At 44.4% G+C, this 22,403-nt stretch overlaps 2 non-coding genes across 2 annotated transcripts; both read left to right on the top strand.

The window, feature by feature from the left end:
- The first annotated feature begins 3,375 nt into the window (after window positions 1–3,375).
- On the top strand, window positions 3,376–3,449 carry TRNAT-AGU (transfer RNA threonine (anticodon AGU)). Its single transcript has one exon. It is a non-coding gene; the product is annotated as a tRNA-Thr (tRNA).
- Window positions 3,450–5,795: 2,346 nt separating this feature from the next.
- On the top strand, window positions 5,796–5,869 carry TRNAT-AGU (transfer RNA threonine (anticodon AGU)). The gene has a single exon. It is a non-coding gene; the product is annotated as a tRNA-Thr (tRNA).
- Window positions 5,870–22,403: the final 16,534 nt, after the last annotated feature.

Raw genomic sequence — 22,403 nt, 5'->3', positions numbered from 1 at the left:
TATTATCCTTACTTCCTATGGCTGTCTATGAATATGCTCTCGCAGTCGATGCTCCGCGTTTTGGAAGAAACCGCGACTTTTTATTTTAGATAGCGGATCAACTGTTCTGACAGCGATCTTTACGGCCGTGGGTCATGCGGACTAGAACAGCTTGTGCTGACTGTGTGGTGTGCGTTACCTAAATAGCTGCTACCCAAGGCAGTACAAAAGATTGTCTTACCAACCACCACTAATATATACCGGAGATGTACTTCACCTTTGTTGTAGGAAACAAAACGGAACAAAGCATTGCCTTTGGTATGCTTTTACTATACATACTGGTAAGCAGTCCTATACAACTACCTTAAGGCACGGGTAATATATTACAAACACCGTATTAGGTACAATAGCCACACTTTGATTCGGCAGTAGTCGCCTGATGATGAAGATGTCTCTTTCTTACGTGTTATTGAATCGCATACTAAGCAAACGTAAACTTGCGGGTTTTTTTCAGTTAAAGCCTCTGTCTGCAAACAGTTCATTGTTTTAGGTCGGTCGGTTGGTCGGTCGGTCGGTCGGTCGGTCGGTCGGTCGGTCGGTCGGTCGGTCGGTCGGTCGGTCGGTCGGTAGGTCGGTCGGTCGGTCGGTCGGTCGGTCGGTCGGTCGGTCGGTCGGTCGGTCAGTCGGTCGGTCAGTCGGTTGGTCGGTCGGTTGGTCGGTCGGTTGGTCGGTCGGTCGGTCGGTCGGTCGGTCGGTCGGTCGGTCGGTCGGTCGGTCGGTCGGTCGGTCGGTCGGTTGGTCGGTCGGTCGGTCGGTCGGTCGGCTTAATGGCACAAATGCAACAAAGACAGTGCTGCGCCAGTCACAAAACAAAATGAAACGCAACGTTAGAGCAGGCAAACCTGCATTACATAAGAGTTGGTGTAAATAACTAGTTTTTTTTCTAAAACGTCGAACAGGATAGTAAATGGCGCTAGTGGGTCATCTGCCAGTAATAGCGCAGGGTGTGATGGTATATGTAAATTATACAGGTTGTTTAAAATCTTCGTCTCTGTGTGTCGTTGTGTGGACATGTTATTAGGATGCGTATGACTGTAGGTGGCTCATGGCATTGTTCACAAGTTGGCAGGTTTTCTTTTCGATGGAGGAAATTGTGCGTAAGATGTGTGTGTCCAATTCGAAGTCGACACAAGAGCACCTCGTAGAAACGTTGCTGGTGACTGCATGATTTCCACTCGCCAATTACAGGTTTAAGAAGATGTACCTTGTTGCTGAAGCAATGGTCCCAATCGTGTTGCCATTTTGACGTGAACGCCTTCCGAATCGCATTGATATTGTCTTTATTTAAAAGTGCTGTATTTTTAATGTTTTTGTATGCATCTATTAATGCGCCTCTATCCGCCGCTTCTTTACGCCGTATCCCAACATGGCTTGGTACCCAAAAAAACTAATTGGCCTGCCGTATTTGTTTGACGATAATGCGTTTAAGATATCCCCTAACAGTGGTTCGCATTGGGATTTCATGTGTATAGCCTTAAGTAGGCTTAATGAATCTGTGTATATGACAATGTTTTCAAGTTTGTCACCGCTAGTTATTTGAACTACCGTCCATATGGCGTATACTTCGGCTGTGCAGACAGAGGCATGCTGAGGCAGTCGAATACTTGTTTCCCAATTTTCTGTTAAGGCCCCCACACATACCTGTTTTTTTTCGTTTTAGAGCAGACAGTATAACAGTCCATGTAATTTCTATACTTGTCTTGAAGAGCGCGGAGTTCTTATATAATGTGTTCACGTGGTGTGTCTCTTTTCTTTAAATGTGTTGTTGTCATGTCACATGACGGTGTGAAATGACACCATGGGGGCAAACCTTTTGGCTTTCTGGCAACCTGGAAGACTTTCGGAGGAATGTGATAATCCCGACAGTATTCGTCGTATCGCAGGATAAGCAGCCTAATCATGTTTGGTTTATTTCCATTATGTAAGCGTGAGCTGCACTGTATGACGATGTTGTAGCATATGTGTTGTGGTAAGGAGCGGAGTTTGAGTATGTAGGAAAGAGTTAGTAGGACTCTCCGCTGTTGTAATCGGACGCTCATTGCAGTCGACGTATAAACGCTGGACAAGTGATGTTCTATAAACACCACTTGCCAGTCGTAGGCGGAGGTCATGAACTGAATCAAGTCGACTGATGTAAGACTGTCTTGCGGAACCATATATGAGCGCCACAGCCTAATATGCGACATACTAATGTGCGGTAGATGTGCAGCAGGCATTTATGGTCAGAGCCCCAGCGTTTCCGGGAGAGGATTTTAAGGATGTTAAGTGCATTCTTAGCTTTCGTTTTAGTACTATTTATGTGTGCGAGAAAGTTCAACTTTTTACCAAGCAGTACAGCAAGAAACTTCTTTTACTGATAGTGTGGCTTCCTATTGCTTAAGGATGGGACCTGACTGTAGGCTTCTTATTCGTATAAAGACAACCCTAATGTTTGTTTGTTTGTTTTTTTTCACTTGAGAAGCGAAAGCCATTTTCAGATCCCCACTGCTTTAGTTTGTTTAATGTAATGTGAATTTCCCGTTCGCAGGGTGCCATGTTCGATGCACGCCACGCAATTTGTAGATCATCCACATGTTATGAATGCATTATGGAGGATGGAATTACATCATTGATCGAGTTCATTTTCAATACAAACAATGTTGTGCTTAATACGCATACATAAGACACACCGTTTTCCTGAATAAATACGCGGGACCATACCGTTACTGAACGCCTTGGCCTGTTCGGTCGGACATGAAATCGGCTAGAAATTTACGCATTGTACCGCGGATTCCTAAATCCGCTAAGTCCCATAAAATACCAAACCTTAATGTTTTGTCACACGCCTTTTCTAGATAAATAAAGGTAAGCAAGATGAAAAGTAACACATACACACACACTCTCTCACCCACACACACACACACGCACAAATATATATACAGGAATTCACACGTACACCCACCCCTGCGCGGCACACGAACCTGACCAGGTGGCCTGACATTGTCGAAACTATTCAATAGGTGTCAGCCATGACTACATTTCTCAGCGGAATGACATTTATGGACGGACGGACAGAAAAAAGGAAGATACAAGGCAAATAGAATTTTAAAGCATATAACGGCTGTCGCATTAAGAAACATTATCTGAATTCCAGGCAGGGATCGATGCCTACTTCCTTGAAGAAAAGGTGCCGGTGTGATGGTCGGCATTGCATGACAATATACATGTACCAAACGGGTTTTCTGAGTGCTCCACAGCGCTACGTGACGCTCATACAAGGCCAGTTGGGGGATTACGCCAATAATCTCTTACTCAATTATGCCAGTCACTGAAACAGGGGCATCGCTGCGAATCGTCGGCGCCGTGGCTTAGTTGGTTAAAGCGCCTGTCTAGTAAACAGGAGATCGTGAGTTCGAATCTCACCGGTGCCTTACTGTGCCTACCTTTTATATTTTGTCATGCGCATTTGCTTTCTGCACAGCATTTTACTTGCGCCTGCATTCCTGTAGGCCGCAAGATAAATTCGCTTTATTTTTCACAATGTGAATGTGACCGGGATTACCAATGGCGGTTTTGGCACTGAAAACAAACCACTCTTTTGAAAGAAAGAAAAGAGTGGAAGCTGCAGCTTGCTTGAGCGGCACTCCGCAAAGTCATGATCTGTCTGGCGTTGTAAATATGTCAGTTTCATTTCCGCGCCTAATGAAGCAATACCATGTTGTCTCCTATAGAAGGCTACTTTAGGTTTTACAGGCTATTGGAAATCAATAGGTTTTATGAAGGGAATGACAATGAGACAGATACACAAGAAAGTAGAGGCAGCAGCATCGCTATTACCTCGTACCTGTGGCACAATTCAGTTACATATTAAACGTTCACTCTTCATAAGGGTGTTTCGAATAGGCCAGGAAGCGTTCTAGGCGCACATTTCTATTGGATCTGCGATAGTGACACATCTATTTAGGTACTTCTTCGAGACAGCAACTTTGCTAGCCTAGACCATATGCTCTGGCGCTGCACCTCGGTGCGAGGCACGGAACAAATCAATGAGGACCAGTGGTTTTCCGCTATGAAGAGCCCCGATGCTGGGGCGCAATTATGGGCTGTCCAGGGGGCCAACGATGCGGCGCTCGGGCATGGCCTGACTGTGCCAACGTGGCAGCGGTACGCAGCGCGCTGGGCCATTGCGTCCGAAGACCCAGAAGACCTTGTCTTCCATCAATCTCACCTACTGTCAACTTGGATTGACTTGTTCCTTCTTAATTTTTTAAAGTTTTTATTAATACCTTACTTGCATTTAGGAAGGCATTGGGTAAGGGGAACTACAATTATCTAAACCTAAAAGAAGTGTTATTCAAAACATAGAAAAAGGATCGAACAAGCAATATCATTATTCACCCAATGTAATCACACCGAACACTTCTCCAAGGTAGTCAATACAAAAACTAGATAAACAATTAAAACTAATATCGGAAGGAAATATGTGAGGGCACGTACTTGTATATATTATGCAATGATACTTCCACTAAGGCGAAGGTATATAAAAGTGAACTTATCTATATAAACTGAAGAGAACTGTAATGGAAGAGCAAACGAAGTAAGAAAGAAAGATAGAAAGAAAGCAGGACAGGTAAGAATTACCAGTCGCTAGATAATTTGACTCACTAACTATCTGGGTAATTGATGAACAGGTTCATATGATAAATTTCGGAGATGACTGCTTGCTGTTTAAAGAAATTTCACGTCTGGTTGATCAAGTTTTGCTGAATACTAAAGTTCTAAGCATACATATGCTGCCAAGTTCGGAAAATGGGAGGTAAAGCCAAAAATATTTTTTTTATGAAAGTAACTTGAAAGAGAACCATTTTAGTTTTACCCTAGAGCTTTTCCTTAAAGCTACCTGACAGAGGTTACCGAGCACAAATACGTTTAAAAAAGGAATTTTTACAAAATGGAATGGTGCAAACGCAAACTTTCGGAAGTGAAATTGTGCGCTGGAAATGGGAAATTTCGCACGGGCAATAGAATGGCCATAAGGTTCCCAAGATGAAACGATAAATGAGGCAGTGCAAGGTGATATGGGTGGCGTTTTTTTTAATCATTGAAGCACAGAACTAGAGAAGTTTTGAGGAATGTCTAATGAGCACGGATGAAAAGAAATGGCCGGATGAAGTGCGAAAGCACGTCTACCTCAAAAGCGTGGACAGAGAATGGATGGTGTCAAGAAAGTTGGCAACCAAGCACACGACAACTGAAAAGTCGGATGGACAATCGGCAGACATTAGAATAAGTGAGAGAATCAGAAGGACTGTAAGTTAGATCGAAGGCAAGGAAACAAGGAATTGCACTGAAATTCACAGAAGACGTCAAAAATAAATGAGGAGGAAAAGTATGGGTGATATTACAAAGGGTAAGTTACTTGCTATTTGAGGCTCGAGATGGGTGTCTGAGGACTATAACACACCGGAATGTCTGTGTGCCATAGTATGAGGCATGCGTGTGGTGCAAAAAAGTTGGAAACTTCACTGCAGATCGTAATGTCAAGGCATTTACCCAGCGAGACACGTAGGGAGGGTCCACCCGCGAGTAGCATTGACATTCAAAGAAAGCTGAAGGATTTTAATAAGACAACGTCATTCCATAGTAGCCGACGGCAACGCATGTGTATAGTACTGTATATTGTTGAATTTTTGTATTCATTCCTGTTTTGTTTTGTCTTTTTGCATCTCTTTTAAGGAATTTTTGTTATGTCGAGGACTGGGAATAAACAAAAAAGAGGCGCCGTGGCTTAGTTGGTTAAAGCGCCTGTCTAGTAAACAGGAGATCGTGAGTTCGAATCTCACCGGTGCCTCAATTCGTTTCTTTCGCCATTTTTCATCGTTCAAATTATATAATACCGGCGATTGCATTGAACGCGCAAAACGCCACTCTTCGACGGCGCCGTGGCTTAGTTGGTTCCCATCAGACGTGTGGAATTAGGGGCCGATCCATTCAAACCAACATGCATATCGCCCGTACTCTCCTTCAATACTGTTACGGTTCTACTGAGCAGCTTGCAATGCTCCAGGTAGACCTTGCTGAAGCTTTTGATCGTGTCAGTCACTCCTATTTATTTACACTTCTGGAGCATGCCAATGTTGGCTCCGTTGTGCTTAAAGGCGTTAAGCTTTGCTATACGTGTTGTACTAGTCGTTTAGATAATAATGGCCAACTCTCTAAACCCGTTTTCATTTTCTCTTCGGTAAAACAAGGATGCCCTATGTCCTCATTACTATTCGCCCTTTATGTGGAACCGCTATGCTTAAGCGTAATTCAGTCGAGTTTCATCCATGGCTTCAATATACTGGGTAATGAAGTAAATGTCTTAGCTTATGCAGATGATTTAGCGTTCTTCTGCACGGATAAGTCCAGTGTTGATTAGGTAGTACCAAAAATAGAGGAATTTGGCAGCGTATCAGGAGCACAAATGAACTCCGCAAAAAGCTTAGGCTTATGGTTTGATTCATGGTGCTATACACCAGAACAGTTTGCAGGCGTTAATTGGACCGGTGTCCCGCCAAAGTATCTCGGCGTGCCACTAGACGCATATAAATTAAGCGCACACTATTGGAAAGAACAAGTTTCGGCCCTGCAAAGTTACGCCCAGACATTCGTTCCACACCGAATTTCTATTTTTGGGAAAGCCGAGGCCTGCAATAAGTTCTTGGCAACAAAAATTTACTATGTATTGCAAGTTACACATTGTGCCAGGCTCTGCATCCAACGCTTTCACCGAATCTTTGCAACCTTCGTATGGTCTTCAAATTTTGAGCCCATGAGGCGAGACAATATTTTCAGGCCCGTTAGTGAAGATGGGCTGGGTTTAGTACATCTTTATGTGCGGCAAATGGTGACTCGTTTCTTTTTTCACGATACATCGCATCCTATACTTCGGTCATTCATGCAAGTCACACTTGTTAATGTGTTACCCGACTTCATCGTTTCTTCGAATTTTTCTTCGCATTTATGCTTGTGGGGGTTCATGCAAGAAGTGTACTTGGCGGTTCGTTTCCCGACAGTTCGGTTTTCCACTGAATACTTGTACTCTGTGTTGCGTAAAACGTTATACAAAGATCTATTGTCCATGCGTTTTCCGCCTCTATTTTAGCGATCACTGTACATTCAATGACCAGGTCACGATGTTCTAAAGCGAGTTCGTAAAATGTATATATCCCCTTGCTGCAAAACATTCTGTTATAAACTTCATAGTGAGGCCATACCGGTTAAAACATGGCTACAGAAAAAGGGTATCTTTGTCTCTTCTGTTAACTGGCGCCTTTGTGACGTGCCAGAGACGATTGAACATGGTTTTATTAGCTGCACCAACGCCATACTGTTTTGGAATGTCCTCCAACGGACATGATAAAAAGACTTTCACATCAGCGCTCATACATTGCGATACCTGCCGCCGACCACTGATAATAGTGCAGCTTTCGGTATGTTTTTTCTCGTCGGAATGCACAGTTTGTGGAAAACGCGAATGATGGACTGAAACGCCGAAACGGCTGTACCTGCAAAAGTGAATTTTATCGAAATGACCCTAACCTAAAGCAGGTTTATGATCGACTTGATACGGAGTCGGACTGGTACCCCATTTTGTTGAGGTGCCTATTCTTACCACCATTCTAAAGTGAAACCACATTTTGACCCACAGTATGAACGATGCCTTTTCTCTGAGTGACTATCATTGTGCTCTCCATTCTCCGACTATGCACAACTGGTGAATATCGGGTTGTTGCTACGGTAGTAAATACCATGAAAGAAAAAAAAGTGGCTTAGTTGGTTAAAGCACCTGTCTAGTAAGCAGGAGATGGTGAGTTCGAATCTCACCGGTGCCTCAATTCGTTTCTCTAGCCATTTTTTATGGTCCAAGGGAAAATACCGGCGATTGCGTTGACCGCGCAAGAGACCACTCTTCGACGGCGCCGTGGCTTAGTTTCCACTTCCGGCCACCGCAGTGAACGGTCGCGGAATGTCTTGCTCCCCCGGAGAGCTTACAGCGGCCCTTGGCCGCGGTTCCCGGTCAACGGAAAAGCCTTATCCGGACTACCAGATGGTTCTACCACCACTTTCTTCAGGTGCTAGTGTTTCGAACACTATTTTTATCCACGGCAAAGTGAAAGCATGGCCTTAGCGTGTTGAGCACTTCAGAGACGCGCTTTCAAGACTGATGCTGCTGTCGGAAGTGGTGGCCCTCAGGGCTTATCAGATGAATCATGTGTGGGCCGTAACTTTTTCGAACGAGGCCACAAAAATAAGATACTTGACGCTGAAGCATTTCTTGTTAAAGAACATCGATGCGTTGTCATTGACCCGTGCAATCAGGGTGTCAGGCTCAAGCTCTTTTGGTTGCTGCACGGTGTCCCTGATGAAGACTTTCGAACAGCATTGGCACCGTTTGGGAGAGTGACCGAAGTGACGAGGGAGAAGTGGAAAGTACAAGGCTGCAACGGCAAAGGAACCACGACGCGGTCTGTGGCCCTGAAACTCAAGCCCGGAATGACAGCGGACGACCTACCACATCAGCTTCGGGTCGCGGAAGACCTGGCTCTCGTCATCGTCCCGGGAGAGCACCCCTCTGCCTCCGGTGCCGTGGCACCGGACACATTAAACGAGAGTGCCGGGTTCCACGCTGTGGGCTGTGTCGTCGCTTCGGCCACGACGCGACCCAGTGCGTGAGAACGTACGCCAACGTTGCTGGTCCAGGCAGGAGTGAAGACACATTGGAGCTCCTCATGGATCAAAACGATGCCGAGGAGGCCGCTGAGAAAGCAGCTGAAGGGGCGGATGCTCAGTCTACATCTCTGGAAATGAAGACCGAGAAGGTGAACTCGGAGGGGACTGATAAGGGCAACATGCCTGATTCTGCGCCTCCACCCGCCGAGGTTCAAGTCAAGGAAAGTGGTGTTGAAGCGAAGAGTGCGTCTTCAGCTATCCAAGCAACCCGAACCACCGCGGTTGACGAGACAGTCAGCATTTCCGAGAGCATGAACATGACTTCCGACGCTAAGGGTTCCGGAAAGTGGTTGCGCGACGATGTTGAGGACCACAGCCGAGACACCGACGGCGCAGGTACCGAAAGACCGTCACAGAAAACCCAGACAGGATGACGGTCGACGTTGAAGGTCAAACCCAACGTGCCGCCAGACAGACGGCTGCCACACGGGCCACCTCCGCCTTAGCGGAGGTAGTGTCCCGGAAAGAACTTCCAAAACACGATCTTTGATCGGGAATGGGCCTGCGACTACGTGGGTTGGCAGTGGTCAGCTCGAAAGGGAGGGCCATGTTCAGCGAGCATCACTGCATATCAGATTCCGTATGCCTCCTAAGAAAAATTGTGTAGGGGTGTGCGATAAATATAACTAAAACAATGGCAGACACCATTAACCTCACCAGTCCGCTTCGTTTGGCGACATTAAACGTCAGAGGGTTATCGCAGAGGCGAAGACAGTGTCAGATAAGTAGCATGTTGCTTGAAAATGACATTGACTTGATGGTTGTCCAAGAAACAAAAATTGAATCTGAAGAAAAAACGGCTCGATTAGTTGAAATTTTCAGAAATAAGTACAATGTATGCGTTTGCCACGCGAGTGGTACTTCTGGGGGCTGCCTTTTCTTTATTAGAATAGCATTGGGATAACAGAGCAACAAGGTACTTCATGTGAGGGGGGTCCTTTGCTTATTTGTGATTTTTCTTTTTCTGGATTGCTGTGGTGGGCGGTTTGTGTATACACCCCTAATAATGCTCGAGAACGTGAATTATTTTTTTCTTTATCTGGGGTCTTTCTTGCGGTGTGAAAGACAGGTTCTAATGCTTGGCGACTTCAATTGTGTGTGCCGGCCGATAGATATCGATCGAAAAAGCAACCTAGCCAAGATAGAAGTGCCGCACTTCTGCATGAAATTTTGTGTTATATTTATCTTGAGGATGTTGGGAGTGTTCTTGTTTCTTGCGGTCATGTGCAATATACGCATTTTCAAGGAGACAGCCACCCAAGGTTAGACCGCATCTATGTTCCTGTTCACTTAGTTCCGCTACTTTTTGAGTATGGTGTAGAATGTATCAGTTTCAGTGATCATTGTTTGGTAATGGTTACATTAGGTGTGAAAAAAAAAACAGAAATGTTATTTACACCTATGGAAACTTAACGACAACCTTTTGCAAGATGAAGCACTTTTTAAAAGAATAAAAGAGAAATTAGACGCTGTTCTCATTCAGGATGCAAAAAATGTTGTAGAAGCTTGGGAGATGTTCAAAGCCGAAGCGAAAACAATTTCTTTAGAGAGAGCCTGCGTGTTGGGGCAGAAACAAAAGCAAGAAGAAAAGCAACTGAAATGCACGTTAGCATACCTGTTGAACATGGAAAGCGGCACGGCTGCTATATTTGCACATGATATCAAAGAACTTAAAGCGAAACTTGAAGTGATTGATGAAGAGAGATATCGTGGCGCGGTTTTAAGAGCACATGCTGAACGAGTATGGCTAGGGGAAACGCCCGCCAAGCGAGCTTTAAGCGAAGAGAAGAGGTACGCTATGACCAAAGAAGTAAAAGAAATCGTTTATCAAGGTCAGCTAACAAATGACGGGGAAATGATAGAACGCGCTTTCGTTGGCTACTATAGCACGCTGCTAAGCAAGAGGACAAGCGATATCTCTGCGTTTAAGAGTGAATATTTACCTCTGATGCCGAAAATTGATGGCGAACTTAAGGATGCCCTTGAGAGGCCGATTTCTGCAGCAGAAATTGAAAAGGCTATAGATGGTATTAGTGCAAGGAAATCGCCTGGACCGGACGGACTTGGGGCAGCGATATATAAAATTTTCAAGGTTGAAATGGCTGAGGCTCTGCGCCGCGTCATAACCAAGTGTTACGAAGAAAACTAGACACCTCCTTCTTTCCGACAGACACATGTAGTACTGATACCTAAATAAACAGACCACATCAAACTTCAATCCGTAGAGGCCTACCGGCCAATAAGCTTAGCAAATATTGATTATAAAGTATTTATGAAGGTGCTCGCCCATCGCCTTCAGAGTGTAGTGAAATCCCTATTAGGTACACATCAGACATGCGGTATAAAATGCAGGACTATATTCACAAATATACATATAGCGCGAAGCATACTTGAATGTTGCGATGCGATGGGAGATCATGTAACCATGCTACAACTAGATTTTGGCACAGCTTTTGACAGGGTGTTGCACAAAATCCTGTTTATGCTTCTTGCTTATGTTGATGTCGGATCATTCATTTTGGACGGGGTGAAAATGATGTATCATGGTTTTACCACAAGCCTAATTATTAACAACAAACTGAGCAGGCAATTTGCAGTAATGTCTAGCATAAAGCAAGGCTGTACGACCTCGGACTTGCTCTTTGCACTTTATTTAGAACCTTTCTGTTTAAAGTTACTACATAGCCTTAATATTCGCGGGTACACATTCCTTGGGAGAGAAATAAAAGTTTTAGCTGATGCCGACGACATAGAAGTGTTCCGTCGTGATAAACAGAGCATTGCAGAAGCTGTGAGAGAAGCCCAAGCTTTTTGCAATGCTTGCGGTAGTGCCATAAGTCGGTCAAAATGTTTAGGGTTTTGGCACGGGAATAGGCCAGATGCACCAGAAGTCTTTTGCAAAATGCAGGGGAGTGTATTAGCCGATACTTATCTTGGGGTTCCGCTCAGAGCCTACCGTGAGCCAATCGAATACTAGACGAGCGAGAGAGACAGAATGAAAGAGCAAACTAACAAATGGGGGGGGCCACAACTTTTCGATGTTTGCTAGGGCTAAAGTATGTAATATCTTTTTAGTAGCTAAAGGGTTCTACGTCCTGCAGGTGCTATGCATGAGCCGATCTTCAATTAAAAAAATACACAGAGTATTTGCAGAGTTTATTTGGGGTTCGGTGTAGGAACGCACGAGCAGAAGTAATTTCTTTCACACGTTGCGCAATGGCGGACTGGGTTTAACGCATTTCTTTTTCAAGCAACTTGTGTCGAGATTTGTTTTCTCTCGCGACTAAAGAGATGGGTTTGCCCGATTTTGTTGTATCGTCACACGAAATCAAACCGATGGCACTAAAGGGCTATCTGCGTGAAGTTTCTATGGCGATACGGCTTCTAAACGTTCGTTTTTCAAAAGACTACTTGGTTGCAGTGTCACGAAAACAATTATATAAGTATCTTGTCGAAATGTCTGTACCTACACCAGTGTATCATTCTATGTATTACTTAGGGCCTGAACGAGATGTTTTGAAACGAGTCAATAATAGGCCTGTACGATCTAACGCAAAATAATTCTTTTTCAAACTGCATACCGGCACACTGCCTGTAAGCGATGGCTAAGTAGCAAGGGCTTGTTTGTCCCATGGTCAGGCAACTGTCTTAAATGTAACAAGGAAGAAACTGTCGAACATATTTTTCTTGACTGCCACGATGCCCGCTTTCTTAGGGACATCCTGCACAGAACTTTAAAAAAAAAGCCTTCTATCACTGCGTTCGGAATAAGGTTTTTCCCATGCGCTGAACCTGACGGTGTGCCGGTAAAAATGTTGATGCTATTGTGTATGCAAAGTGTGTGGCGAACTCGTATGGCTGTACGAAATGCTGACGTTCATGCGAGGTCAGCAATGTATTATCTTATTGAGAGTGTTAATTATACAAGCGAAGTGTTGAAACTGCTAAGTGATCCACCAAATTGGCTTTCGGTGTTGGACAGTTTGGCATCGATGGAGCCATTTTAACATGACACGTCAGTCTTGCTAATGAATAGACGTTTTAACACTCGTTTTTATTTGACAATATCTGTATGTACTTGCCAAGCCGGTAATAAAGGAAAAAAAAGCGCCGTGGCTTAGTTCGTTAAAACGCCGGTATAGTAAACAGGAGATCGTGAGTTCGAATCTCACCGGTGCCTGAAATCGTTTCTTTTGCCATTTTTTATGGTTCATACCAGCAGCTTCATACCTGTTACAAAGAAATAGACAAACAAACGGAACCCATTATGTATCCGCCAGAACATCCACCTTAAGCAAAGGATCAGTCGCGAAAGACAGAGAAAGAAAAGGAAACGTCACAAAACGTCAAGCATGTCAATGATGCTTTGAAACAGGATAGCAGAAGCCAAAAATAAATATCACGCAGAAACTTTAACAAACATCATGAAATCATCCCCGCAACATTTTTGGCGCTACTTATCGGGAAGAAATAGCCAATCTTGCAGCGCAACTGTAAACAATGTGCTTGTGACTGACTCCGCGGTGATTATCGTCATGCTTTATTTCATATTTTCAGTCAGTTTTTACACATTCAGATCAAGTTGATTCATTGTCCCTTCCTAGATATCGTTACCATTGCGCAATAATGCCATACATAACAGTAATTCTCATTCATTCTCAGTATCCGGACACACAGAGGCCACAAATTTTGTCAATTTCTGCCTTAACTTTAACCTTTCCCAGCTAGTAACTGAACCAACTCGGATTTTGCAGCAAACTGCTAACGTCCTCGATCTCATACTAACCGACCACCCTGACAGCCCTTCATCCATTTCTTATTTGCCTGAGATCAGTGATCACAAAGTCATCCATGCCACTTTTTCGTTCAATTTGTTGACACTGGATACCTTTAAGAAAACAATATGTCTATAAGACAAAGGAAATTATGGAGCTATAACTGAAGCTATGAATACATTCTTTCCTGTATTCGAATCAACTTTTCAAGACCGCACCGTTAACAGCAATTGGACGCGCTTGAAAACAAACTAAGGGGTCTTGCAAATAAATTTATTCCTAAAGTCACCTTTCGTTCTTATCAGCAAAAACCATGGTTCACAAAGGCCTTAAAACGCCTAGAAAACAAAAAAACGTCTGTATCGCGGCGCCAAATTGAGAGGACGCCCATGCGCATGGGATAAATATTATGAAGCCGAGCAGAGCTACGTCGACGCACTGCGTCACGCTAAACACTCCTTTTATCACAATAATCTACAACCTATTAATAAATAACACGAGGCAATATCGGAGAGTTATAAATGATAGCGAAACGCGCACTATTAAGATAACTAACGAATCGAACGAAATTATTAATGATTACGATTGCGCCGACGTGTTTAATTCGGCCTTTGCTTCTGTGTTCACAAACGAATCTAATGAGCCTCCCGTTTCGTCATCGCTTAGTATAAACTCGTCAATGCCAGTCATTGCTTTCAATGCGGACGGTACTTCCGCAATCATTCACAAAATCAAATGTTCTTAATCTTCCGGCATAGACGAGATTAAACCAAAAATTTAAGAAAAATGCTAAGCTTTTTTCTGCAGCATATTTGTATTTGATATTTGCCCAGTCTCTTTCCTCAGGTTTCATTCCAGATGACTGGAAAATTGGAAAGGTCGTTTCGTTCTAGTCCACAAATCAGGTGACAGAAACTCGCCTCTTAAATACCGCCCCATCTCCCTAACAAGCGTCCCCTGCAAAATCGTGGAACATGTCATCTACTCTCTTATCATGAATTTTCTTGACTTCAATCAATTTTTCCATCCCGCCCAGCACGGATTCCGCAAAGGTTTCACCTGTGAAACACAGCTGGCCATGTTCCTGCACGATGTTCACACTAACCTTGAGAGTAACATACAGACTGAGGCAATTTTCCTGGATTTCTCTAAGGCCTTTGATAATCTTCCTCATCAACGTCTAATATTGAAACTTACAAGACTTAATTTGCATCCTGATGTTTTGAATTGGATCATTCAATTTCTTAGCAACCGCTCCCAATCTGTCATTATATATAATCACCTATCTAACCCTGTGCCAGTAACATCAGGCGTCCCTCAAGGATCGGTTCTTGGCTCTCTATTATCTTTAATATATATTAATGGCTTACCTTGCCATGTGTCCTGTTAATATACGAATATTCGCCGATGATTGTGTCATTTACCGCACAGTACGTCACACCTGCAATCAAACAGCCCGGCAGAAAGACCTCGCCAACATACTAACATGGTGTGGCGATTGGTTATGGAAACTTAATGTACAAAAATGTAAAGATATGTCTTTCACTCGTAGCAGTAATCCCCTGGTATTTCCCTACGAAATTAGAAGCATGCCTCTCGAACAAGCAGAGTCCTATAAATAGCTAGGTGTCACTGTAGGCAATGATCTGTCTTGGCATAAACATATTTCTAACATCATATCATCTGCTAATAAAACACCAGGTTTTTTTTTAAAACGTAATCTCCGCCAGGCACCTTAAAACGTAAAACTGCTTACCTACAAGTCCCTCGTTCGGGCAAAACTTGAATATGCATCTGCCATCTGGAGCCCGCACCAAACATATCTTATCACCTCACTTGAATCTGTTTAGAACCGTGCTACTAGGTTCATTCACTCACAATATTCCTATGATGTCAATATTTCCGCACTTAAAACACAATCCGGACTAACACTACTATCTAAACGCCGACGCATTGTACTCTTGAGCTCTATCACAAGTTCGTTTTCAGTACCCTTCGTCATGCGCCATACATAGTTCCTGCGGCACCCATCTCTCACCGCACCTGTCATCCGCAGCAAGTCGCACGTCCGCGCGCCCCAACCACTCATTTTTCCGCCTCGTTCATTCCTCGAGCAGCTAAAGACTGGAATGGCCTTCCTGCTGACATTGTTACCATCCTTTGCCTGTCTTCATTCCTACAGCGTGCGATTGACCACTTTGAATATAACTAATGATGTGTACCAAATGTGGAGCTTAGGTTAAACCCACCCCTTATGTAACACCCCCTCCCGGGCTTTTTAAGGACAATAAACTGAACTGAACTGAACGGAACCTGCAGAGGAATTCTGTCTCTTATTTTAAACATGGATGAAAAAGAATTTGTTGGCCCGGATAAAATACCGAACGCATTTTTACGATAGCATGCGAAAACGGTAGCACCCACTACGTGGAAATAATATTTACTGCATCAGTCACTCAAATGCAACTTCCGGACGATTGGCTAATGAAAAGACTAATCCCAATACATAAAACAGGCGACAAGCAACAACTTGAAAATTATCGTCCCATATCATCTTTGACCTGTGTTTGCTGCAAGCTACTCGACCATATTATCTCGCAATCCATATACACTTATCTTGAACAAAAAAAAAACCTTTGTTTTTTCAAATCAACACGGGTTTAGGCAAGGCATTTCTACCACCAGGCAGGTAATGAAAACCATCAACGACTCTTCTAGCGCAGTTAACAACAAAAAATAACTTGACTCGATTTGTTTAGGCTTCTCTAAAGCCTTTGACAAAGTCTTGCACTCTCTATTAATCAGTAAGTTGGCAAAAAAGGAAATTATTTGCAGTTTGGTTCAATCTATCCACGCATATCTGCCCGGTAGAACGCAGTATATGGAAGAGAATTGCATAAAATCGACCACCCTACCGGTGAGCTCAGGCGTATCGTAGGTGTCTGTTTTAGGTCCTGGTTTATTTTTGGGATACATTATTGATATCACTTCCGTTATTAGTGAAAACATCACGATATGTTTGTACGCAGACGATTGTCTGATCAAAAATCAAAATTGATGATCAAAAATCGCTGAGTGACGCACTTGCTAACATTGAAATGCGGTGCGAAAAGTGGAAAATGAATATAAATGAACAAAAGACCGTTGTATTCGGGGTATCTAACGAACTAAAGAATGCCCTAGATCACAAATACTTTGTGAACTCCCGAAAACCCACTACAGCTGATACACTCAAATACCTAGGCATAACTGTTACTATGAACCTAAGCTGGAAACCGCATATCATGCACACATACCACGAGTCCTGCAGAAAAAGAACTTTGGTTTCTGCGCAGGAAGTTGAAGCTTGCGCCTCAATTGTGTCAAACTAACCGCGCTTGATGCCTATGTGAGGCCAGCGTTAGAGTACGCAAGCATCATATAGACCCTTTCCATGTGGGTCTTATCAACAAACTCGAAAAGGTATGAAGAAGGGTTGCATGGTTTATTTTGATCAAGTATTCCTCCGCAGACTCGGTAAAAGAGATATTAAACCTGCTTCTACCACCTCTACCCCAGCGACGCCTAATGCCAAGGTTAAAATTCCTTTCTTGCTTTCTAAACAACATTTTAACTTTCATATTGCAGATTACTCAGCTCCCAAAAAAAAGCACATTCTCAAGAAAAAGCGTTGCTGAAATGTGCGTCTTGCCACCAATACATATAGACGCATAGCACATTCGTTCCTCTCTCGAACTATAAGAGACTGGAATGCCCTGCCATCATCAGTTGTGCAATGCACCTCAGCTGAAACCTTCGAACACTGCATAATGACGTCATTACAAGCCTGAAAATTCGTTGGCTTCCATTACATATATATATATATATATATATATATATATATATATATATATATATATATATATATATATATATATATATATATCCGTTCGTGACAGGGCTTCAGGCCCTGCCACGAACGGCGAAATTCACAGTTGAAAGCAAGCGCTGACAGCAGCAGTCGACTAGTTCGACGCTCTGAAGCCAGCCAACAAAACGATAAATTTCGAATGCAAGCCATATATTTTGATGTACAGTGTTTCCGGCACATGTAAAGCTCTCGCAGAGATATTTCACTTCATAGCCACATACATTCAGCGGCACACGTGCGCAAATAAAAAAAAACATTCAAGGGCATATGACCGCCAGCACACACTTTGTCCCTGGTGCGCCTTCCGCCTTCATTGCCAAATAACTAAGGGTTAACATAGGAGCGCAAAACTATTTTCTGCTCATCATCGTCGCGCCAACAGCACAGAAGTACTCTAAAGTCTCATCGACGCATAAAAATCCTTCGATTGGATGCATCGCGGTGTGGGGAAGGATGAAGCCACGCCAACCACTTACACTATCTGCGTATGAATGAGACGGCCGGAGCAAAACCTCCCACACAGCGCAATCTCGGGGACAATGCCATGAGCATCAATGTCTTCGCTGCTTCTAGGAAGCGACAAACTGAAAACTGTCAAATGCTACCTTCTTTCTTCGCTACAGACTACAAGAATGGAGTTTGAATCTGTCGAAAACAATGTGAATTGGCACTGTTTTCAACTCCACAGATCACATGCAAAAGCTCTTTCACTACTTGAACTGTAGTAAACCCGTGAAGCAAAAGCAAAACTAAGCGACTCTGTTCTTGTCAAAGTATACGCCTGTAGAAGTTACGCATGACTTCCGCCGACGCAAGGATTTTCACTAATTGATAATAATAATATTTGGAGTTTTACGTGCCAAAACCACTTTCTGATTATGAGGCACGCCGTAGTGGAGGACTCCGGAAATTTTGACCACCTGGGGTTCTTTAACGTGCACCTAAATCTAAGCACACGGGTGTTTTTCGCATTTCGACCCATCGAAATGCGGCCGCCGTGGCCGGAATTCGATCCCGCGACCTCGTGCTCAGCAGCCCAACACCATAGCCACTGAGCAACCACGGCGGGTATTCACTAATTGACTCTGTATCTAGATGTGCATGAAATTTTCCCCATATCTGTCTCATTTCTTCGTAAACTACAGATTACCCCTCAAAACGCTTCCGCTTATAGCCTCGGCTGCTTTCCAATGTCTCCTTATCGAAAAAAGTCATGGCTGAAATTTTGGCGACGGCTTCAACGCGAGACGTTTGCACGAGTGGTACGCACCGTCCTTAGAAATAAGACACCCGGCACCAAACCACGCGGCAGACAATAGCGTTAATGGCAACACAACGCACAACTTTCGTGCTGCACCTCCAACATCATTGCAACTCCCTCCCACTCCACCCGCTACGCCAGCTTGACGAAAGCCCCTCTAGTGTTAGCCGATTCAGCCCAAAGTAAACGAGCACCGGCATGCAAGTAGCCGCTGCTCAGTCTAGACTTCACAGCGCAACAGCGCGACACGCTTCCATCCCCCCTGGCTGTTTTTCGAGTGCATCTCGTTTTCCTCTTTAAACAGCGTTCATTCCTAAATAATAAACGAATAAACAAAAACGTTATCAGAAGCGCAACACAGTTTCATCGACTCAACACGTGCTACTTCTCACGCATGCATCGAAACAATGCCGGTACACGCGGTTGCACGCATTGGTATTGTGTAGTGGAAGACCTCCTATGCATTGTACACGAAGCCCACATCAAAAAAAAAAATTACGGGGCTCAAGTACACAGATGCACATACTCATACATGACGCAATGCTGCGTCACGTGTAATTTAGTTCGTGGTGTTCTCGAGTTCTGCACAAGTGAATTGTTATTAACTGGCCCATACGACATCTGCAATTGATAGAAGTTAGTGAAGGAGTGTTGTGAACACGCGTACCGAATTGCATTTCGCAATAAAAATGTTTATTCTCTCTCTCTCGCATGTCAAATGAAAGAGCGAGCGCACAGTCATCGGAAACAGACCGCATGGCGGAAGATCTACGTGCTTGTTATTGCTCCGGTACTTGTGTATTTCGATTTTAACAGTTATTGATGCAGCTGAGAATAGCGCAGAGGTGTACCTTTTCCACTTGAGTAACCTAGAGCCACATTAATCACGCAAGTAACCTGTCGCCGTGCACAACGCGGTTCATCGCACCACAGCATACTCAACACGAGGTCAGGAGCACTATATTTCAAATCGCTTCGGCGCAAACAGAACTGTAAATTTATTTCCTTCAACAGGATTTCTCAGCTGGGCTCGTTCGCTCGGTGCAAACGACATCAGCGGTAGGCTAGGGCTGATTATGCAGACTAAGGACTTCGGAAGCATGCTTTCATTCGTTTCGATCACAACAAAACAAGCAACAAGCACAGGAGAAGCGAAAATCATGATTAGGCACGTCGTTTTCGAAGAAGATCGCATTGAGACCGGCCGAACGATAGTCGGCAAGTTGAATTTTCGCGCGTCGTTCGAACTCGGAACGAATTATTCTCGGACATCATGGCAGCACCCACGCTCGTCTGTCGTGTCGTTGTCAAATTGCGTTTGTCGCTTTACTTACGTCAAACCGAAGTACGTTTGAGGGACGTTATGGTGCGCGTCCCTTCAAAAATAGGCACGTTTATTGGAAGTACGTAACAAGCCTGCGTACGCTGAAAGGCTGCAGGAGAGACGTGGGCATGCGCAGAGCAAAAGGCATCTATTTCATGAATGCGTGCGTAAGCCCGTAACAATATGCGCCGTGCATAACGCATGGCTTGCTGCGCGACGCTCTCGTGAGACTTCAAACAAACGAGAGTGCATGATGGCAAAAATGGTGTCCGATGCAATCAGCAACAGCAGACTCCGTGCAAATCACGTCTTTACTTTGAAAGACGATATTACCATGCTAGAGGAGGTTCAAACAAGCAGCTTCACTTCTATGCATGTGGCCATTAACATGACGTCCGCGATCGCCCGGTGCACCGATCACAGAGGCCCCACATTTAGAAAACTTAGGATGCTTCTGACGTTTGGTGGCGCTGAGAAACATCCAAAAACGCTAACACTTGATATATGACCTGTTCAGTTTAGGAAAATGTATTGCGGCACGTTAAACTAATAGTGCTGTGACGCGCTTCCTGCCCAGCGTACCCAACGCAGCAGCGTACGCATATTGTGGATTATGCGTACGAATGCACTGCGTACGCCCAACTAAAAGTGTCTAACGTGTTTACGGCTCCCAAAATCGCATCTGGCCCATTCAACCAGCAAAACCGCATTTTAATGCAGAGGAAGCCAACCTATGGGACGTGAATTTGAATACCACTTATCAATATTTCTTTGCGTTCGTAAGCATTACGTGTGTGAGACTCGCCAAATAACATGCGTTACCACAGCGCAGGTAAACCGCTGAAACTAAACAACGTACGGCACATACGCAGTGAAGACAACGCCATTTCTCTGCGTACGTAATGCATTTACGCTTGGTTGCAAATACTATTCGAGAGCTTTCTACTGTCGCTCGCCTCGCGTGTCCGGAGATCTCGGAACATCGATGGCGTCGGTGTCATTGCATCAACGGCCATCATAAGCATAGCAACCTGATATGTCGTTGCGGCCTTGGATTGGTAGACGCCGGCGACGTGTCGCATGATAGTATAGCGTGGTTAGAAGTGCGCGTCACAGCACGCCTTGACGCGTCACCCTGTTCGCGACCAACGCTTTTGACGCGTAGGTGCGCGCTTACGCGTGCGGACGCATGCTGGTGGTTGGGTTTTTACCCGTCTGCCGCAATTCGGCCATCAGTGCTATCGGCCACGCACCTATGCGGTGCACCGGACAGCAGCAGAGGCAATGGGAAAGTTGAAGAGGCAAGACAACTTTGCTTTAAAAAACTAAGAGAATATTTATCGGGAATGATGGCTCGAGGCCTCTTCAGGAAATAGAAAGGGCAGCGGTAAGGGGCTATGTGCCTCTTTCGCTGCCCAAGGGGCTCTACGAAAACGCCGGTGAACGCAAATCCCACCTAGCATGTGTTACTGTTCCGTGTAGAACAATAACTTGATGAATTGAATAAACTTGTTCGGATTGTGACTCTGAATACCCGGTCATCCGTTAATGAATGCGTTAATTGTATGCGCCCAGCTATGCTGTGCTGCAGTGAAAATTTCGGAGCGCTTTGTGCATCGTAAAATTTGTGGCATGCACTGTAGATCCCAAGACAATGAAGACGACGGGTCGACTGCACAGCTGATACACGGTAGGATAAACACATTACAACATGTTCGCTAATCAAGCACCTTGGCCTCCCGACACAATATGGCCAAAAGCGCAACCATGGGGCAACAAATTAAGAGACCGGACGACGCTAAGGGTACTGTATTGGCACAGCGCCCCTGTTGCGCATTTCCTTAACAAATAGTTTTAGCGTTTCTGTAATTGCGTTACCGTCTGCAGCATACCGGGTACCAGCAAGATTTATTGTTGCCCACTTTTAAAGGGGCGGTGAACAACAGTCCCTCCGATGAGTGTAATGCATGAAACCAAGTGGCGTGGATGGTCAGATCAAGAAAGGACAGCGATGAATCCGCGCGCAAGTGTGAATGCCATGCTAGGCAAAAAAAGGCGACGTTGAAGAACTTCAAGCAAGAGAACACTTTTCGTCTCACCATGTACGGCACTTGGTTTCACGCAGTACATTCATGACACAATTTGTGATGCAAGTTCATTTTCAAAGTTTTCGAATGAATTCTTCCGGCAGAACCCCAATGTATCCAATCAAAGACAAAGCCACTGATTCAGGAAAACACACAATACAGGTAATGTAACCTGGATGAAAAAGTTAATAATGAACACCTAATAAACCACCCATCACAAGTATCACGCAAAAACAATTCTGGGAGTTCTCGA

This window comes from Dermacentor albipictus, chromosome 5 (assembly GCF_038994185.2).
Source record: "Dermacentor albipictus isolate Rhodes 1998 colony chromosome 5, USDA_Dalb.pri_finalv2, whole genome shotgun sequence".
NCBI classification, from domain to species: domain Eukaryota; kingdom Metazoa; phylum Arthropoda; class Arachnida; order Ixodida; family Ixodidae; genus Dermacentor; species Dermacentor albipictus.
This window is presented reverse-complemented; position numbering and strand designations above follow the sequence as displayed.